General features: G+C 33.3%; 1 protein-coding gene across 3 annotated transcripts in view; it reads left to right on the forward strand.

The window, feature by feature from the left end:
• Positions 1 to 12595, forward strand: part of PHF14 (PHD finger protein 14) — a 199429-nt gene that overhangs the window by 143427 nt on the left and 43407 nt on the right. The gene's annotated exons all lie outside the window — the stretch shown is intronic.

The raw sequence follows: 12595 nt of genomic DNA on the forward strand, positions 1-12595 counted from the left end.
GTAGATGACTCATTAAGTATATTGTAAATGTTTTATAAAATCTGTTCTTTGAGATCTAAGCGAAATAAGTCAGAGAAAGACAAATACCATTTGATTTCATTCATGTGGAAATAAAGAAACAAAACATGAATATAGGGGTGGAGTAAAAGATAAGTCTATTCTTTTTTATATCCTAAATTTCTATATCCTAAAATTTTATTTTTGATATTTATTTAGCTAAGTAAAAAGATAATAAGGCTGTTTAATATTTTATCTCAAAAAATTACTGAAATTATATCTTTTGAATATCAATGTTACAACCTTAAATTGCAGTAATCTACAGTTTAAGATTATTGTTTCTTTAAAGTCTGAATAGACTCCTGGTACTTTAACTCATTTGACAAAAATATTGTATGTGTTTGAACTAAGACATTCTGGTCAGCTGTAGGTTAATCAAATTGTTCTTCTTTAAATAGACAATGGAAATCAGCTATCTACTGTAATATGGACATGAAACCATCTTTCTTAAATGCCATTTTAATGGCATTTGTCTGTCCTAGAGTTAATTAAAATTTATACTGAATTCCTTTCTGATTGTGGAATCAAATATGTGTGTGTGTGTGTGTGTGTGTATTATTTTTTTTTTCTTTTTGGCCTAATTGTTGCCTTTAGATTCTGAGTCTTAATTTTGAATGTTCAGAAACCTTGATAATCAGGCCAAGGAAAATGGTATGTGGATTGAGTCTAGTAATTCATTAATGAATGATCTGTTTTTAATTTGAGATCCTCCAAAGGATAGGTATTCACTGTTTTCAGAATATACCAAAATCATGAATAATCCCAAAGGCATAATGGATATCTGTATAAATGTTTGCAGTTTTACCTTTTAATAAAGTATAAGCTCTAGTAAAAAAGACAAAAACAAAAAATCCCAAAATACATATTTTTTAAGTCAAAATGATTACCTAGATTACCACAGAAGCTATCTGTAAAAATTTATTTATGAAAAACTGCAGAAAAACATTTGGTTATAGAAAAAAACCTATTTAAAGCATTCTTTAAGTAACCAACTTTATTAAAAATTTTACGTATTTGTATAATGATTATTAAAATAGAAAATAATGCATATTTTATTTAATAACCAAGCATTTTTTCCCAAGATTTTAAACTATACAATATCAAAAATTATTTTCCAGGCATTTTATTAAGACCTTGATTTAAGAGGGAGCATATTTAATAGCAAAAGTTTTATTCCATGATTAAAAAAATGCTTTACAGAAATTGTATTTAAAAATGAAAAAATTGTGGTTATACTATAGATTTTAGAGAGTTGTCTTATGGGACTCTTTGTGGTATAATATGATTTTTCTAAAACAGTTTTTATGTGGGGTTTCCTCCTACCCTCAACAAGCAAATTAGGAAAGCATCTTTTAAAGGATTTATTGCCCTTTATAAATACACTTTTTTTGCATACATTCTTTTGAAAAGGTTCTGTACTACTATAAATGTGTACCATTTATTCAGTGCTTAAAGAATGGCTTTAAGTTATATAGTAATTCCATTAATGAATACTGAAAATGAAAGGGGGCCTATTTCACATATGTTAGGAGTATATCATACCTTTTGTAATGCACTAGGATGCCGGTAGCCATTGAGAAGGATAAAGTATTTTTATTTTTGTTTCTGTTCTTCCCTCTTTACGAGACAGTAAGTCTTTGGATGCTGATGGAAATCCATTAGGAAGGCACATTGTTAGGAAACTTGTATTTCCTGTATTCAATCTCTGATTGAATACCAGATATAAACAGCCAACTTGGTCAAAATTTCATCCAATTATGGGATCTATAACCTTTGGAATGTCACAACATTTTACTGTAAGGTTTACATCAGTGAAGTGGAGTTGTATTTTTATCATACCAACATGACTATGGTGTACTTATACTTTTTTTTCCAATAAAAAAATTAAATTTAATGTAAGAGTTCAGCTGGAAACTTAATTTATTACCTTGAATATTTGTGTTGCATCCATTCTGTTTTGTTTACTTTTGAAGACTTCTATTCTTGACCAGCAGGTAGTAGATTTGTTTACATTTTCCTTTGAAAGATGTTTGCCAGTTTGGGTCCCAAGAAGAATGCATTGATAGATATAATGTCATGCTTTATAATTCAGTGAATTGCTGCAGGAGCTATTTTAAATTAAGAAATCAGTATACTATTAACATCAGAGTCAAAATTAGTATAATCTTAGGGCCTAAAAGAATCTCACAATGGAAGTTAATATACTTTGCTTGTCTTTCATTTTCTTCTATTAGATTTGGTGGAGTGTCATTTGTTAAGTAATACTGGGTATGTTTGCCATGTTCATATATTTTAATGATATGAAAAGTAAGATAGAAATCGTTACTGCCAGGAGAAGGGAAGTGAATCAGTTGCTAATAAAGTTAGGTAGGGGGAAGTGAATGTGTAAAATTGTGACAGCCATAATATATCCAACTTCCTTTCTCTGTGGTAGTCAGGATTATTAAGTCCAAGAAGTCTTAACTTTTATGATGAAAATTCAACTCCCAAATAAGAAATTATTTATTTTGCTTAGAATTTTAGATAAACTACAAGGTGAGGGTATATAGGTGAATATGTGCCTGAAAATGCATTGCACTTTAAATATTAATGTAACTGTTAATATTGTCTCCAAATTTTTTGTAGCAGGGAAACTCTAAAATATCACCATGTATATTCTCAGCAGCATAATACATTTATACATGTCTTTGTCTCTCAAGTAATAGGTTTATTGCTGTGGGTTTTATGAGGGCAAAAATCTTCTGTCACAAATCCTGCTTATTACTTTTTTGGAAATTCCACTAAAATCTAAGAAGATTCATCATATCATAATCCATAATTTTGAGTTTCAGTACATGATAAAATACTAAGTGTAGTTAGTTTTAATACTGATTTAGTAACAATTTACCTAAAAGTAGGATAGTTTTTTTAATTAAGAAATAATTGACATACAACATATTAGTTTGGGGTATGATAACATAATCATTCAATATTTGTATATAGAATGACTTTTTATTCTATCCAGACCCATGAAGTATGGCATGATAAGGCTTTCTCTGCCTTATCAACCCATTATAAACCTACTTAGTTCACTTTAGGCTCCATGAAAAATGACTACATGGACACAGATACATACATATACATGTGCACACATGGAAACACAAATTTGCACACATGGAAACACAAATTTACACACATACAAACACATGGAAACACACATGCACAAAACATGCCTTCTCCCATAAGCTATGCTTCAAAGACATTTGACTAAGGCAGCAGCTATTATGTTTACGTTAGGTGGAGCTAGTTCGTTGCTACCGATCATCATGCATTAGTGTTTTTCTTTCTGCTCTTTACTGTGTTGTGGTAATAGTATTGTTAATGAGTGCTGTATGCCTGGAAAAGCAGTTCATTTTATTCTTAATCCTCCTCTTCACCTGTCTCTTACTTTTTCTTCCCTCTCATTCCATCTGTTCATCCAAGCCAAATAACTGGAATCATCTTCAAGCCTTGTTAATCCTTGTCCTATATAGAAAATCACTTCCTGAGTCCTGTAAAAGTTTTCTTCCTTAAATGTTTCTCCAGTGTGCTCTTTGTTCCTTTTCTCCATTGCTACTGCCTTGATTCAGTGTCTCACTTTTTCCTTATTCTATCAGTTTCTCCTGTTTTGGAAACTATCAACAGGTCTGCCATACTCATCTATTTTACCCATTCTCTTTACTAGAGGCCTCCAAAATGAAGTGTTTGCACCCTAAGAGATAGACAAGATAACTAATAAAACCAACTTACTTCTGTATGACATCCCATTTTAATTTCTGTGTCTGTGTTTTATAATGTAAATAATATATAATACTGTAGTATAAGTATATAACTTCACACATACATATGTTAAGATGCATATTTAAAATATGTTTAGTATGGGGGTACATCAACGATAACGTTTGGGGACCATACTCCTATGCTGGTACTGGAGTAATCTTTCATAAAGTATAACTTTAATTACTTGACTCGTTTTCTTCAAGTCTTCTCCATTCTCTTCATCTTTTAATTAATTAATTCTGAGGAAGTTCCTTGATACTATGCAAATACCCTATTCCTCATCAAACTTTATTTTCTGTTTTATTCAGTAGATTATATTGGTTATTACCATTTATTTTGGTAATTGTCCCAAATTTGGCTAATGGAACCCACTTCAGGCTGTCTTGTGACACTTCAACCTAGCATCTATGTCCTTTTGACATGATCCCAGCAGTATTTAAATACTTTCTTACTAAAGATGTTCCAGGCTCAACTATACTTTCCCTTTCCCTATTCTTAGAACCAGCCATTTCTCCAAGGAGCTCCATTTCCTTTCAGTGGAGAATGGTATTTAGAAACCAAGATGTGGGTGCTAGATGTGCTCATTGTTCCTGCACTATTCCTTCTAGGTTGTCTCAGTAGACAGAGCCAAGAATTAGATGTATGTATACATCCACATTTGCATCTGTATTTCTGCCTTTATAGACATTGGAAACCATTCCAGTTTTCTCCCTGACAGAAAACTGGATCCCATTATTCTTAAATATTATATATTTTTAAAGATTTTATTTAATTAATTAATTTATTTATTTATTTATTTATTTATTTATTTATTTATTCATTTATTTATTTGAATGAGAGAGAGAGAAAGAGAGTGCAAGCAAGAGGGAGCCGACACAGGGCTTGATCTCACAACCCTGAGATCATGACTTGAACTGAAACCAAGAGTCGGATGCTTAACTGAGGTGCCCCACATTATTCTTAAATATTTTTATATGATTAGTCCCCTGATAGAAAACTAATCTCTTATCACTCTCCAGTCTCACCCCACAAGGACACCTATTTTGGCCTGATGGTTTTTATTTTTATTTTTTGTTTTTAAAGATTTTATTTATTTGACAGAGAGAGACACCGTGAGAGAGGGCACACAAGCAGGGGGAGTGGGAGAGGGAGAAGCAGGCTTCCCGCGGAGCAGGGAGCCCAATGCAGGGCTCGATCCCAGGACCCTGAGATCATGACCTGAGCCAAAAGCAGACGCTTAACGACTGAGCCACCCAGGCACCCCAGCCTGATGGTTTTTTTTTTTTTTTAAGGATTTTATTTATTTATTTGAGAGAGAGAATGAAGTAGAGAGAGAACATGAGAGGGGAGAGGGTCAGAGGGAGAAGCAGACTGCCTGCTGAGCAGGGAGCCCGATGTGGGACTCGATCCCAGGACTCCAGGATCATGACCTGAGCCGAAGGCAGTCGCTTAACCAACTGAGCCACCCAGGCGCCCAGCCTGATGGTTTTTAGACTGAATTATTTGGGAGGAGGTGAGAGAGGGAATGAGGGTGGACATTTATATTTTTTACAAGCTCCCTAAATTATTTTAATGAGCAGTCAAGAATAAAGAATCTCTGTTTTATGTATATTATGACTTCTTCAGTTATTAAGAAAGATTTTAATCTAAGAATTAATTTTCAGATCTTTAAAACAAATATGCACAATGCCTATAACCCAAGTGAAACGTCAACAAACTACTTTAAAATTATGTTGTATACTTACATATAAGTTACAAGGTAGACTAAGTATTGTATTTTTTTAAAATATAGGGCACAGTTTACTATTCTGTCTTTTTCTAGAGTATACTTGTTATAGATCTCAACAAATTCTGTCTGCTAAAACACCCAAAATGAAGATAATTTATTTTGACATGGTTAAATGAACATGTATAAATGTTTTTTAAAGTGTTTCATCCACGTCATATGTACTCACAAATGCCACTAAGAATTTAAATGTATATCATAATTTACAGTGCCTGTGCCAGTTATGATTTTAACTTTTCATCCTTATTTAAGCTCTGTTTGGTGAAAAGCTGTAGAGTATACATGACAGGTCATTATCTGACTACTACAAGATGAACTATCTTAGAATGGAGACCTCCATTTGGTTCATTCTTATTTGATCTATCTAGTGTACTACTCTTTTTGAGCAATAGTAAGTTGAATTCATATGCATAGAAATGTCATCTATATCCCTATGTAAGATTTTCTGGAACTACAAATGCAATAATACATGCCTGCTGAGGCAAATGGTACTGTTTGATAATCATTTGTATTAGAAATCCCTGAGTAGGGAAAGTATGATTTTTTTATCTTTATTTTCTAGTTTTCTGCATTAGGCAACTAGAATTCTATAAACGGTATACCTGAGTAAAAACTACATATATAAATATTTATTTTCAAATAAAATATTCATTGTGAATTTTGCCCCTTTAAGAACTGAACAAAACAATCTCTCCAGGGAGTGTATTGCCACGATACATTAAACAAGCACATTTAATCTGGTAATATTAGATATCTGAATTTTTTATATGATGAAAATTTATGAAAAATATAAAAATAAGGGGTGCCTGGCTGGCTCAGTTGGTGGAGCATGCGGCTCTCGGGGTTGTGAGTTCCAGCCCCATGTTGGGTGTAGAGATTACTTAAAGTAATCCTTTTCAAAGTTCTTTTAAATTTGAAGTCTGTAACTGACCCTTTAAAAAGAAAAAGATTTAAAAATTGTACCATTTAACTGTATTAATTCAGTATTCTTCTAGCATTTGTATGACAAGCATTAAAGCTTAGAACAGTGCTTCAGCAAGTTTTACTGAGTTTCAATTTGCCTTTTTACTGATACAGGTATGTAGAAGTCTGGAGACAAGTTGTTTATAAACATAAAATACTGTTTATACAATATCTTAACAGTAGAATACCATAGAACAAATCTGTGGTAGTTTGTAGACTTACTAAAAGTCTGAGAATTAAAACTAGTATGGTTATCCTTGATGATAGTTGTAGTTACATATTTAAACTTTAGATTTCTTCTTTGCTAGTATGTGGGATAAAGCCCACAATCTTCTAGTGGATCTTCTACCTTATATCTAGATTAAGTTCAGGATATTGCCATTTACGCTGGCATTTTCTATGGCAGGCAAGATTGTTTGTATAAATGTCTTATTTAAGCCCTTAGTTTCTGAGTGTTGTAATTTTAGACTAGTAACAATGATTTATGAATTCAATAAGAAGTAATAGTCATTAACAATTCCACTAATTATAGTTGGTACTGTGCTTTTTTTTTTTTAAGTAGAATGTATTTTTTTAAACTGAATATTTATGTACTGAACTGATCTTACTATTTGTCATTATTGCTTGCTCAGAGGTTCTTTACTTGATTGTCCTAGACATTTTCTGAAACCTATTCCGGGTAATACTTTTATCAAGTAACAGTTTTAAGCTAAACAAAAGACTGTTGATTATTCTTTATAGTAGAATTAGGATCTCTGCTGATCTATTTAGTTCCATAACTTAAGGTAATTTCCGTGGGGACTAAGTAATACATGTTAAGCATATTGGTATACTTTGATATGTCATGGGTAGGTATTCCTTAAGAATCTTTCTGAAAATATGATTTCTGTACTCCAGGTAAAGTTTGTCAGTGTTTATGCCATATATTTGTATATATTTCAACATCATATTCACAGAAAGAAAATGATTGGAACCTCTAAAATTAGAATTTTTTAATGTTAATAATTTGCAAAATTGAAAAACTAAATCAGTTTTTAGGTTACATTTACTACAAACTGGAAAAACCAAGCTATTTTCTAATTTAGGTCGTATGTGGGCGTGATGTATTTGCATAGCATGCTGTGGAATACCATATGTGATAGGAAACTAACTCATAACTGAGAGATAATCAGAGTACAGTAGGGTGCCAAACATGGGAATGCCTTTCAGAACTCACCAATTTTATACTATCCTTTAGTTTTTATTTTTTTTATTTTTTTTTAAGATTTTATTTATTTATTTGAGAGAGAGAATGAGAGAGAGAGAGAGAGAGAGAGAGCACGAGAGGGAAGAGGGTCAGAGGGAGAAGCAGACTCCCTGCTGAGCAGGGACCCCGAAGCGGGACTCGATCCCGGGACTCCAGGATCATGACCTGAGCTGAAGGCAGTCGCTCAACCAACTGAGCCACCCAGGCACCCCCATCCTTTAGTTTTTAAATCGTTTTTTTTTTAATTATATATATTTATGTTATGTTGGAGGAAAAAGCCACCTACTAAAAATCTGGTAGTTAGGCTGAAGGATTTTCATTACAGAATTTAAAAAGTTAATAAGAATACTTTTACCTGTTAACCCAGCATTATTAAATTTGGATTATATAATATATTAATGTAAGCATTCAGAAGGAAGGTAGACTATATTAATTACGTAAACTTGCTATTCCAGTATTTATATATAATATAACAGTGAGAGACCTTGTTTGCTACAAAGAGGTGGTCCTAGTTGAAATAGGCTAGCCCATTCTCAGAGTTGTGGAACTAACCTAAATAATAGGAAAGGCTTTAACTCCTAGCTTCAAAAAAACAGAGTAAGATTTCATGTATTCCCACTGCAAATAGTTTATTCCTTCTAATTTATTGAACATTTATTTTAACTATTTGATCATTGTGTTTCCACACTGGAAAGATAAGTAAAGATAACTTTACTTATCTGTTAAAAATTATCTTTCTAACCTATGTATTGTTTCATAAGTACCGTTTATCTACAAGTAAGACTTCTTCAAAACTAAGCTAGGAAAATTAAAAGAATGACTCTGAAAGTTAATGGAATTGAGTTCTGAACTCAATTATTTATATTTAATTTTTCTAAACTAGATGTTCTGATAGAATCCTTACCAAGATTGATAAGATATTGTAGATTAGGGGTCGGGGACATAGCCAGAGTATTATGCCATGTTACTTACATTTTAACATGTTCATTTTTTGACATTTCTGAAATTAGGGTATGTGTCTATAAGCAGTTTATATTTTTAAGTCAAAATATTTATTTCTTAAAAATCTGCCATTAAATTTATGGAGTTTCTTATAATCTGAAGCATTGTTGAGTAACAAAACAGTAATTTAAAATATAGGCAAAGTCAAAGTATGCAATACCTTGTAGAATAAAGAGCTTTATGAGCTTTGAAAAGAAACAGACTGGGTCCAGATATTAACTATTTATGATGCTTATGACCGTTAGCAAGTTGCTTCAGTTCAGTGAGTTTCAGGTTGCTTATTTGTGAAAGGTTTAATGGCAATACTTGGAATAATAGGTATCTCTTCTTATTCTTAAACAGTAATTTTAGTTACAGAGAGAAAAGTTCAAAACTAGTGCTAACGTTCTGATTTTCGAATATAAGAAATGTTTTTAAAAGTAATCTGAAGAGCAGTTTTCTGTTTTATCTTTTGTCTTCACATACCAAGTATAAATCTTTTCTTGCCTCTTTCAGAGTTTCACACTAAACAGAGTAAAGTCATGTCTAACATTTCCATTCACAAAAAGTCCATTGTTTTAATTTCTTGCTAGAGTTAAGAGGTGATGAAAGCTATCTTTATAATTCATCTGTTTTTTAAACTAAGGCACCTATAGCTCTCTAAACTTTTAAAATTACATATTATACTATTCCATAAGGTATTTTTTCTATGTCTATTGTGTATCATTAGCACATAGTTTTTTTTAATAATGATGGTAATGACTATTTCACATTGAGTATAGAATTATGGTCCTCTGTGATTCACACATATCGATACACTGATGTGTTTATTTTATGAGTAGAAGGCATATTATTTAGAAAGTAAAGGTTTACGGTCATATTTAAAACACTGGTTCTACCAAGAATTGAATAATAAAAAAAGATGTAACTGGTATGGGCATAAAAGGAAACTTGTTTTTAACTAAAGATAGATTTTGTTAAGAGGTGAAGAAATACTCAAGAAATTTCCCATAGACTGTGGAGGGGGTATTATTTCCTGGTTAAGGTCATGAAAACTATAAACCTGAAACTGAAATCAAAGTAGGAAGTAAATAAAATGAAATTTAAAATTAAACGATTGAAGACAGGTGTAAGATAATTTATGAGTTTACTTTGTCAAAGTATATAAAGTTTTTGATAATAAAAGATTTCATCAAGCCTAATGAATGACTTATAGAAAACAGGCATATATCAGCAACACATCCTTTTACCATCTAAATGTTTGAAAACTCCTAAGGATGGAAATGTGGAAGGTTATGGACTAGTCTTTCACATTCCTTATGAAGCCTGGAAATTAAGGTTATTAACTTTTAGGGCATACTGTGTAAACATATTTGGAATTTCATAACATGATATGACTTCAATATGTCTTTTTTTAATTAATATATAATGCATTATTTGTTTCAGGGGTACAGGTCTGTGATTCATCAGTCTTACACAACAACAATATGTCTTTTTTTTTTTTTAAAGATTTAATTTATTTGAGAGAGAGTGCATGCACAAGTGGGGGGGGGCAGAGGGAGAGGGAGAGAGAAAATCTCAAGCTGAATCTGCTCTGAGCATGGAGCCTGACACAGGGCTTGATTCCATGACCTTGAGATCATGACCTGAGCTGAAATCAAGAGTCAGGCGCTAAACCAACTAAGGCATCCAGGTGCCCCTTCAATATTTCTTACTGCATTTATGTCAAGCGAAAGCCTCATTCTTTTTTTTTTTAAGATTTATTTATTTACTTGAGAGAGAGTACATGCATGCAAGCACACAAGCAAGGGCGGGGGGGCAGAGGGAGAGGGAGAAGCACACTCCCCACTGAGCAGGGAGTCAGGCATGAGGCTCAATCCCAGGACCTGGAGTCCCAACCTGAGCCGAAGTCAGGCGCTTTACTGACAGAGCCACCCAGGTTCCCTTGCGAAAAGCCTCAGTAAAGAAATTTGTACTCATTCTCAAATGCTACTAATGTCTTTCTTTTGGAAAAGTAGATCTCAGTATGTGCTTTACATGTATGACTCAAAGGGTAGAGATTTATACATGTAAATTCTTCAGAACCCTATCTTTATACCCCGTATTTCTTCCCCTCTCTGCCACCCACTCCCCTGATTTCCAGTGGAAACCTTTAATAATATATTCTTCCTTAGTCATAGCATATAAGTTTCTCTGTTACTTTCATGTTACTTTAAAAAATGGATATCTGACTTTCTGGGAATATCAAATATGCTGTTTTTAAGTTACTTTCCATTGGTAGAATGCTAAGTAAGGCAAATTATAAGACTGTGGTCCACACTATCTTGCCATGGCCCTCGCCTTGTCCTGTCCTGCTCCATATTAAATTATTAGTTTCAGTTCTTATTTTGACAGGGACTCAGAACTACCTTTAACTAAACTTTAATAAGTTAAGTGAACATCACTTTATTCCTTCTTGTGCTCTGTCAAAAATTTTTCAGTCTTCTGATTTACATCATAATTTGACATTTTCATCACTCGTCAATTCACATAGCCCAAATGCCAGTGATTTTTCCTCAAAGCCTACAAACCACCTGCACCAGGATCTTCTAAAGTACTGTTAAATATGCAATTTGGAAGGCCCATACAGACCTGCGAAATCAGTATCTCTGGAATGGTGCTCAAGAATCAGCATTTTTATAAGCACCACAGGTGATAAGTTTAAGAACCACTGCTTTTGACCCTAATTTCTTTTAGATTCCTTAGTTTTGTCTCTACTTCAAGTATTCACTTATTGTGCCTATAGACTGTCTTTCAACCCCCCAGGCAGATTCAAGGTAGAATGATGATACCTGATTCAGGTTCAGTACAGTAGCATTCCTGGGTTACTAATATACCATATTCCCTTTCTTCTTTCCAATTTCTGGAATTGCTCAGCAACATCTTAAGGATCTTCTCTGAGCTATAAATTCAGTTTGCCCCCATGCAGAATCTTCCTCAATTACTCTGCTTCATCCTTTTTCTACTTCTTTGCAGCAGTTGATACTGGTGGTTACTTCCTCCTTTTTACAAGTGGCCTTCCCACCTTTCAATGAACTTATTTTCTCCTGGTTTTCTCCCTTCTTAGGAGACCATATATATCTTTGGTTTTTTTGATAGGCTTCTTTGGCTTCTTTTTGTAGTCTTCTTTTCTTTGCAGGTGACAGCATCCATACCCGAAGCTGATCCAACCCGAAGCTGTCCAACTACCCTTTTTTTCCTTTTCTTTTCTTTTCTCTTTTTTCTTTCTCTTTCCCTCCCTCCCTCTCTCCCTCCTCCCCTCACTCCCCTCTCTCCTCCCCTCCCTCCCCCTCCTCCCTCTTCCTCTTTTCTTTTTCTTTTTCTTTCTTTTTCTTTCTTTCTTTCTTTCTTTCTTTCTTTCTTTCTTTCTTTCTTTCTTTCTTTCTTTCTTTCTTTTTCTTTTTTCTTTTCTTTTCTCTTCTTTTCTTTCTTTCCTTTCTTTCTTTCTCTTAGATTAATTTATTTATTTGACACACAGAGAAAGAGAGAGAAAGCACACAAGCAGGGGGAATGGCAGGGAGGGGTAGAAGCACGCTCCCAGGACCCCGGGATCATGACCTGAGGCAGAGGCAGACGCTTAACCAACTGAGCCATGCAGGTGCCCCAGTCCATCTACTTTTTCTGAGTTAATGTTCATCAAGAGAGACTTTCTGCCTTCTAAAATATTATCCTTTGAAAAAAATTGAATATTACTCTTTGCCTAATAATTAAGACATAATTTAGTG

This window comes from Eumetopias jubatus, unplaced genomic scaffold (genome assembly GCF_037043125.1).
Source record: "Eumetopias jubatus isolate StellerSeaLion01/CBP00866 unplaced genomic scaffold, mEumJub1_p1.0 scaffold_14, whole genome shotgun sequence".
Classification (NCBI taxonomy): domain Eukaryota; kingdom Metazoa; phylum Chordata; class Mammalia; order Carnivora; family Otariidae; genus Eumetopias; species Eumetopias jubatus.